The 9,228-nt window shown below is 38.7% G+C and overlaps 1 protein-coding gene across 1 annotated transcript in view; it reads left to right on the forward strand.

Annotated features, from left to right (window-relative positions):
• The window catches only part of BRAF (B-Raf proto-oncogene, serine/threonine kinase), a 56,707-nt gene that overhangs the window by 253 nt on the left and 47,226 nt on the right, over nucleotides 1-9,228 (forward strand). The gene's annotated exons all lie outside the window — the stretch shown is intronic.

A 9,228-nucleotide genomic window follows, 5' to 3' on the forward strand; every position in this document is an offset into this window, starting at 1 on the left:
TGGAGATAGAAAGGAACTGTATGGGATACCTGATATGCATCAGTAGGGGAAGGTCAGTGGCATGGTCTAATAGTTATGTTGGTGCAATTGAAATATAAAGCATTCTTTTTAGTTGCGGGGCGGGGGGAAGATTGTGTGTGTATAATAGAAAAAGGCATGCTCTGTTGTTAAAAGCTAGTATATACACATACACATGAAAACATCTTATAAGACTAACATTGCCTTTAAAGCAGTTGACTTCACTTTTTTCTCTTTGAAAAATAATCCTGTAGAATCCGAAAAATGGTATTAGTAGAAGGGAACTTCTTCAAGAAATACCTAAAATTGGAGGGTGGAGTAATATTTTTTAAGCTGTGTTTAATTTGTAAACTAACTAGAAATTAAATTTCTGTATTCTTTCATCACTCCGAATTCATAAAGTTGCATTGACGTAGGACCATTAAGAGCATAAAAAAGGACTGCATGCATAAGTTATCTATTAGGAATTGAATAGGTATCACTTGCTCCAAACCCTGCCTTTTTCTTGGTTCTCTCAAGTATTGAAATAACTGGAGGTCAACCAGATTTCTTTTGTAGTCTTTTTAATTGTAATTGCTGCCTAAAGGCACTGGGTAATTAAAAATAAAGATCTCATTATTTGAGGTACTTCTAGCTTTTATCTTAATATGTCAGAGCAGGGCACTAGCTTGATTATACAAATGTTGACATAACGTCCTTAACAGTTAAGGTCAAATGAGGCCCTCTATAGTTGCTTTACTTATTGCTAATATGAAATAGGACTGTTGAATGAGTGCTAATCACTATTTTAACCACTTGATGGTATATAAACACACCTCTGTTTTCACATGAACCGGTTCATTCCATATATCTGGATTTAATATTGCCACATATATGTTCGTTTCATTAGATTGTGTATCAAATTGCAGTAATAATAAGCTTAATCTGTTCTAAGTCTGGATTTCAGGTACTGAAATCCTTAGTTCATTATAGCCATTTGTCACGTGCTTGTATCTAAATTAAAACTGAGATCCCTGCGCTGGAAGCTTTTAGATTATTCTGTAGTTCATCGGTGGGGAAGAGGGCATTTACAGTTGCAAATGTGTACTAGGAAATGATTACGATAGTGTAGAGAGTATGGTAAGTCTGAAATAGTTGGTGACTACAAACTGTGAAGCTTAAAGTAGATTTGCAAGTTTGATGGTTCCATGTGCTGCTGAGGTGAAATTGCAGTTCTGGCTCACCAACATGGTAGGGGAGCCCTGCAAGATGGAGCAGGGTGTTCCTCTGCTGCAGTGAGTTCTGCTGGATCACGAAGCCAGTCTCGTGACAGTAGTTAGTGCTGGTACTGACTAGGGAGCAGTAAGCCATTGGGAGGAAGGTAGGAGTGACTGGGATTCTGCTTTTTCAGTTGAATTATCCCATGAGACAGTGAGTCCTGTGAAAAGAGCCCACCATCATTGAAATGAAAAGCCTTGCTTTTCCCAGCTCTTTGCCATGTAGTTCCTCCGCTACCTTTGTTGAGGTACTTGCAGTACCAGTAGTGGCTAAGCCTCTTCCAATCACTAGCCCGGAAGGAAAATATTCTGGTTTTGTTGGATTAATTTGCCATCCAGTTAGTAGATTGAACTTGGTCATGATGAAGTCCAAGTGAGCCCCAAAGCTGTGGTTAAGGTTAGGGAAGGGGAAGAGCTTGCAGCTGTGAGCCAAGAACCTAGAAAACGGGGTGAGAGAGGAGAGGAACTTTCTCTTTAGGTGGGCATTAGCTTAGATTAGATCATCCTGAGATGGATTGATTGAAGTGAATAGGATTAAATGCTGCAAACCTGTCAGTTGTTTAGTGTGTAGATTTCCTGTGGTAGAACTAAAGTGTGAGGGAAAGAAAAAGAAGTAGTATATTACAGAGTACTTGATACCGTCAGAAGCAAGGTTACTGTCTACCCTTGACTGTTCATTTCAACCCAGCAGCAGTTGTCTGGTGTATCCTTTCTGTGCATTTCTCACCTTTTTGTTTGCTTTTGGCTTGATCAAGAACCAGGTGTTGCTTTCTGTTGTCAGAATTTACTTTGCAGCAATTTACCTGAATCTGATCTGTCACTGCTAGAAATGATGTTTTGACTTTCTGTATTCCTCCACCTGTCAGAAAAAGGGCCAGAACAACCCTGATTGCAGCATGAAAGGACAAAGCTCTATGAAAATAGCTCTGAATGTCGTGTGATAAAGTGTGGAAGAACACGTCTGCTTCTAGGAAATGGCAGAACTAAGAAAATACAGTAGTTTTGATATGAATAAAAAGAACAGGAGAGTATGTAGACTCCATGTGGGTAGCTTAAGTGCTTCAATAGATAATTTGTCTGTCTGACATCCATTAGAAATGGCAAACTCCCTCTGTACAGAGCCGCTGTGCGATATTGGGCCTGTTGCTCAGTTCCGTACCCAGGCATCATTACTGACTTCTGTACATGACCTCTCTTTCCCCCCAAGCTTTCACTTCTAGGCTATGTCTAGGTCTTGACACTATGGTCTGTGTACTATCTCCAAAGTGCTTGAACAGGAAGGTAATGTAAATTATACTCTGTCCAACCTCTTCTGACTTTTATATTTTGATTGTTTTGCTGAAGTCTCATTTCTGGTTGTAAAGTGGAATATTGCCCTGCTTTTACCCAGAATCTGTATGGGTAATTTTGCTAGTCTGTTACTTGGACTGCATCACCCTTCCCTTCGTTTCCTTCCACTGCTCTGATCTCTTTGCATCTTCCATAAAACGTGAGTGACTTCTGTCGCTCCTTAAGAAGACTGAAGGACTTCTGTAGATTGTGTTTCTTGATCATCTCTTGAGTGCTATCAGCAAGCATGTTGTCTGCTTCTCTTAGCAAAAGTTGGAATTAGCCAAAGCTAGTTGCTAGATAAGTACCTGCAAATGACCACTTTTGCTTTCACCCATATTGCCTTTCACTGTTGTAAACATCTAGTTTGTTATTGTAATGCTTTCTGCAAAACCATGGCTTTTTGTATACCTATGAAAAGCTTGACAGCTATCCATCCATCTTCTGGTGTGAAGAGTTTCAGTACAGTAGGATTTGTTCAGTTCTTTTGTACTCCTGTGTGGCTTTATATCCTTCGTTTTTTAGGCGTCTTACTAACTGCTCAAGTTCACGGAACTTACAGTACCCCTTGCACTGGCTCCTGGCTTGTGCTGGAGCTGCCTCTGTAGACCTGTCAAATAAAGTTGTGGTTGAACCTGGCAACAAAATTGCATTTCCATTAAAAGTGGAAAGGAAGGGGTTGGGTGAGCGGAAGCACGCAAAGGAAAGCTGAAGAATTGAACAAGAAAATTAATTCTGAAAATTGAGCATTCAAAGGATGTAGTAAAATTATTTGTGCATTGAATATAAAACATACACCTCATTTAAAAATAAAAATGAATTTATGCCTTAGTTACAGTTGCTCAAGAAAATAGAGGCTAACAAGCTTTTGTTTCTGTGCTCATCTGAGAGTAAGAAGACAAAATGTTTTTTTTTTAATTCGGGGGAGTTCAATGCGTTTTACGTCAAAAGAACTTTAAAACCAACAGCTATTGTCGCAGCCGTCATTTCAGGATTCATCAATTGACTATGAAAGAGGAATGGATTTCTTGAAATATCGAAAGTGATTGACGTGTGCTGTGTTGAATTCAGCATATATTTAATTATTCTTGCAAGGGGGAGTACTTGGATTCAGGGGTATCTCCCTGCCTTGATCCATCACTTCTCAATGATGGTCTTGAAAAGGTGACTGTAGAGCACAGGGAGTGGGGCCTGCAAGCCTGGGCGGGCTACTTTACGTGCAACTGCCTAGGAGTGAAAAACATAGCATGAAGCTGAAGGGCAGCGGGTAGCTTGTCTGTCTCCTCTCAGGGCAGGAAAGTAGGGGCTGAGGAAAAAGACCAAAGCTGCAGAGACTTCTGAGTGTGTGTATAAGGTACAGGGGTAGGAAACAAAATGAAAAGAAGAAAGAAAAGAAGGTTTGTCATTAACCACACAGTTTTCTTCTAATTGTTATAATTAGTAATAGCTTCAGGAATCTTATCAATGTTCTCTAATACAATTACAAGAAAAACTTTTCTGTTTGTTCTGGCTGGAAGAAATAATAAATGTAGTAAGAAACGGCTGTATTAAAACCTAAAAATGGCTAAAATTCTTTCTTAGGTAATCCTATTTCTTAACTTCTTCCATCCCCTGTGTCTGAGCATGTATCTCAGATCTAACAGACTCCTGGAAATCACTGTCAAATGTTTGAATTAACTGCTTGACTCAGTAGATGTAGAAATATCACTAATAGCATTTTTCTTTTCTTCTGGAAAAGAGGCTGCAGGAGCTCCTCTGTAGGTTTTACCGCACTTTTTGGAAGCACTCTGCATCACAGCAGCTGAAAACACCAATGATTTTTCTCTTCCCACATAATTTCTTAGTGCGTTATATCTGTCCTTGAAGTGCTGTTTCCTAAAATATAGAGTTTGTGATTCACTGTGGAAAAACCCTTTTCTTAAGGGTTTGTCTAAGCATTGTAAATATTGGAAATCTTTACTGCAAAGAAGTCTAATATTATGATACTGGGAAAAGCTGGGATTCAGTTAGCAAAAATGGTTAAAATATGCAGTTGCGTATTCTTCTGTAATGGCCATCAAAATTAATTTTTTTTTTTTTGTCTCTACCAACAAAGTGCTGATGAAAATGACAACCTAAGTTAGGGAAAGGAGAATAAAGATCTGTGCATTTCAACGTAGCATTGGCAACAAATGTTGTTTACAAACTGAAAGGGATTGTACTGAGCCAGACTGGCCAAAAGTAGTCAGCTCAAACTTAGAAAGGAGAGATCGTGCTTAAATAACTTAATCAGATTTGTTAGCCTTTGTAAACTCTTAATGACTGTTCAAGGAGGCCTTACCTATTTAAACTTCAAAAATGCATTGTGTGTCCTTCTTGCCTCGGTAGTTACATGTACAGTATTATCTACGAACACTTCATCTGTGAGAACTTAATTGAACAGTATTAGCCCGTTCACATGTAAATAGTTCTTTGTGGGGTGTGAAGTTGCGTCCTGGACCTGTAGGTTCCTTCAGTTGACAGTACAAGAGTAAGCTGCTTGCTTTTTTTAATTCGTACTCCACACAAAATAAAACAGTGTACAAATGCATAGATAGAATGAGAGTGGTATCAAAATAAGTTTTAAAACTCAGTCAGCTTTCTAGTATTGTCCTGAAGGAATCATCCTCTTTCCTCCTCTGACTTGTCGAAGCAATTTAAAATGATAATCATGGGGGTAGAGGTATGTTTGTCCCCAACTACTGTGATTTTTTTTTTTTTTTTTTTTAAACTAGCTTCCTCTTTTCCTGGGCTATTAAACTTATTTTATTCAGAGGCCTTGCTGTTGCCGTTTTTGAGAGTTTTGGCTGTTGAATTTCGGGAGAGTATTTCATTCCTTATTCCTGTATATCTGAAGAATCCACGCAGGAGGTCAAATTAATTAATTAGAGAAGATTACCTCTTTGCTGATCTAAAGTATGCTTATTGCAACAGCAGGCAGATACAGACTGAAACGGATCTTAGTGCTGAATCTCGGGTTGTTTCAGACTGCTTGTGGGATTCCAGGAAAATGCTAACTCTGGGTACAGGCACTGGGAAACATGGTGGTTCTCTAGGGAAATTCAGATTAATTTTTACCAGCCTCCTAACAGATGCTGATCAGATATGTTGGACCAAAACTGGAGTGTCTAAAGTTAGACTAAGTACAGATTTAGGAGTCTTACTAAATGAAGAAATCCTGACGTATGTTACTGTCTATCTTCAGCTTCCATTTAACTTAGTGGGATTTGCATTTGATCAAGAGCCTAAAAGGTCAGACATCTTTTAAATAGAAACACAATCTCAGTTTCAAAGACCAGGAAACTGTAGTTTAGGCTTTTAAGAGTCTTGCAATGTGTAGATGTTGTCTAAAATTGATTGAGGAAGGGAGAGAGCGTGGTAAAACCAGTTGGTCTGCTTGAGTTTAGACTGGGTTTCTAACCAGATAAGGTTTCTAACCAGGTAGGGGGCAGGGAGAAGGAGAAATCATATTTTGCCACTTGGTTTTGTCCCAGATTAATTTTTTAAAAAATATTTAACTTGTTGCTTTTTGTTTCCTTAGATGTTATTACTAGAATGTATAGCCTGGTTATGGCCCAAGAAAGCAAATTTCAAATATAGTATAAATAATATGTAATGCAAAAATACACATATTTTTGAGAAAATCCCATGTCATTATCTTGTCAACAGAACTCTTTTGGCACATCTGTGTGACATCATGCAAATTCTGTTGACTTCTGAGGTCAGTTTTTATATTGTCAATAGGTTGCAACATTTAAGAAGTAGCTTTAACTCTGCTGCTCCTGAGTGAGCAGCAGTTTTATTATGGCATGTATATACGTTGTATATAAACATGCCAACTTCTAATGCTTTAGATGGACCTGGCAGCTTACCAGGCCTTTATACATTTTACTTAGTTTAAGCCTTCGGAGTATTCTCACATGTGTGAGACTATATTATATGATACGCATATATACTGATACGCAATATAATTTAAAATTAACTTTTTGCTCTATTTTAGATAGCCATAGAATTACGGGTAGATTGACAAGATGTGCCAATTTGACTCTAATATTCAGCTTTTCAAATATATTTTTCCTTTAACTTTGAAATACTGTAAATTCACACTAAATTGGGAGCCCTGTAGCAACACAGCAAAGAAATAAATTTGTTGAGGACAATATATGTTATTAAAGACAGTCTATTTCTGGCAACTAATAAACAAGCTGGAGGAGTTGAAGAACAGAAGCCTCGTGACAAGGAGCAGCACAACAACAAAGACGAATGGAGCATCTTGCACCTGGGACAAGGTGGCTGCCCGTCGGTGCAGGCAGGCTGGCTGGGTAGCGGCTCTGCAGCAAAAGTACCGGGGAGTGCCGGTGAGCAGCAAGCTGAGCTGTCAGTACCCTACCCTCACGGTAACAGCAGCAAACTGCAGCCAGGGCTGCGTTAGCAAGCGCGTAGCCAGCGTGAAGAGGGACCCATCTAGTCACTACTTGTGTGACTGGATTGGGGTGGTGGTTAGCATGGAGAAGAGAAGGCTAAGGAGGAATCTGCAGGCTCTTGCAACCTAAAGGGAGGGCCAGACTCTTTTCAGACATGCACAGCAAAAGGGGAAGAGGCAACGTCACAGATAGCATCAAGTGAATTTCGTAAGAGAAAATTCTTCATCATGAGAGTGGCTTTCGAGCCCTGGAACTGGTTGCCCAGAGGTTGTGGAGTCTCTATCCTTCAAGACTTTCAAAACTTGCTTTGGCAAGGCCCTGAGCCCTGATTGAACTTAAAAACTGGCTCTGTGTTCAACAAGTGTTTGGACTCGATGATTTCCAGGGATACCTTCCAAACATTTTTCTTTTTTTTCTTTTTTTCCCTCCTGTGATTCTGTATCAAGCTGAAAGCAAGATTTAAGTTTTCTTGTAGAACATCACTGACTTCTTAATGGGAATATGTAAACTGAATGGATTTCGTTCTGGATTTCATAAACTTTTCCTTCTGAAATGCCTTTAATCCTTAATTTAATGAATTGCTTAAATGTTGAGCATAATCTTCTTCATGCTGTAGATGCTGTACAAATTTAATTTTAAAATTTTTGTTTGTTTTTCAAAAACAGTGTTAGAAATCAACCTTATGGTTGACTTAGAGGGCCTTGACTGACTTGAAGGTTTGTGTAGCTGTTGATGCCTGTCTGCTAATATTGCTGTGCTGCTGCAGGTCTCTGTTGTAGATAGGCCAACTCTGCGGCATAATCTTTCTTTTAGCTAGAAATACTTGCCATAGGTCAGCCTTGCTGTTGTAATACTCTTTCAATTTGACTCCATGGGATAATTCTATGTTTTGACTTGGTGCTGTTGGCTGTGTAAGGTCTATGGGTGCTAGTCATCAGCTGAAACCAATGTTTCACCACAGTACTTAATCTTTGTGAAAATGAGATTTTATTGGAGCTCTTCTGTTTCTGCTGCATGTACTGTTGCTCCTTCTGTATAAAAATAATTTATTTTTTTAAAAGAAAAAAATGTATTTAAAGTCTACTGACGCATTTCTAGTTCCATTATGTTTTATTATGGGATCTTCTGCTATGACATTGGATAACAGTGTAATACTTGAGACCTTTTGTCTCCATAAAAAATAAAGAGCTTTTCATGCAGAATTTAATGGTATAGAACCCAAAGCCAGCAACAGCTCCCAGCTTTCCATGCTCATTGTTTATTCTCTTAAGATAAATCATTTGATTTTGAGTTTGCATTAGCGACAGATTAAGCTGCCAGTGTAAACATTGTAGGATTGAGTATCCTGAAAGATGTGTGTAGCTTTGTGAAGGAGCTAAGCCCACAAGTATCCGGAAGCAATGTAATGTTCCATGTGTTCAAATAATATTTTGCAATGTTCATGAGAAAAGGAAGTAAGTATTTAAAAAAAGTACTGGTGAAATGGTAACAGTTTATGATTCTTAATTTTTGTTTACTGAAAAATAATTCTTGACACATGGAGCTTTTACTGGAATTTACATGAAAAGTTGGAAGTAGGAGAGAGGCATTTGTGTTACTGTACAGCCAAAAAATGCCATTATTTATAATTGGGTAACCTTTCAATTTACTTTTGACAGTAGAATTGGGCTAGAGTGAAAATGTTTTGGTTTTAAGTCTCCGAGTTTGTTTGGGGTCTATTTGTGAAATGCTAGACATCTTCAGTTTTTGAAAGAAATAGTATGTAGTTCTCAGTTTCCTGCAACTTATGTCCATTTATTAAAAATGGAACCCATAAAATATAGAGTTTGAAATTGTGATGTTCACCACCATTCTTTAAAATGCTTTTTCTTTCTTAGTCCTCACTGTCAAATTATCATTCTCTTTGTTAACACTGTGGGGATGATGACTCAAATTTTGAACATAGGTCCATCCTGGGGGATGCTAAACCTTCGTAAAAGGGAGGGGCCAGCCACTGTTTACTTGACAAAACCAGCCTGGGTTAGGTGAACCTGCACACACAACCCGGAGAAATAAATTCATAGTAAAATGTAGTACTTGTGGCAGCACTACTGAATGCTGGTTTGTTTTTTTTTTTCTCTTCAATTCCGCCCCCCCCCCCCCCCCCCTCCCCCCCCAGCACTGTTTTTCTCCTGTCCTTTTCT

The sequence above is a fragment of the Pygoscelis adeliae genome, unplaced genomic scaffold, assembly GCF_000699105.1.
Source record: "Pygoscelis adeliae isolate BGI_AS28 unplaced genomic scaffold, ASM69910v1 Scaffold38, whole genome shotgun sequence".
Lineage (NCBI taxonomy): Eukaryota > Metazoa > Chordata > Aves > Sphenisciformes > Spheniscidae > Pygoscelis > Pygoscelis adeliae.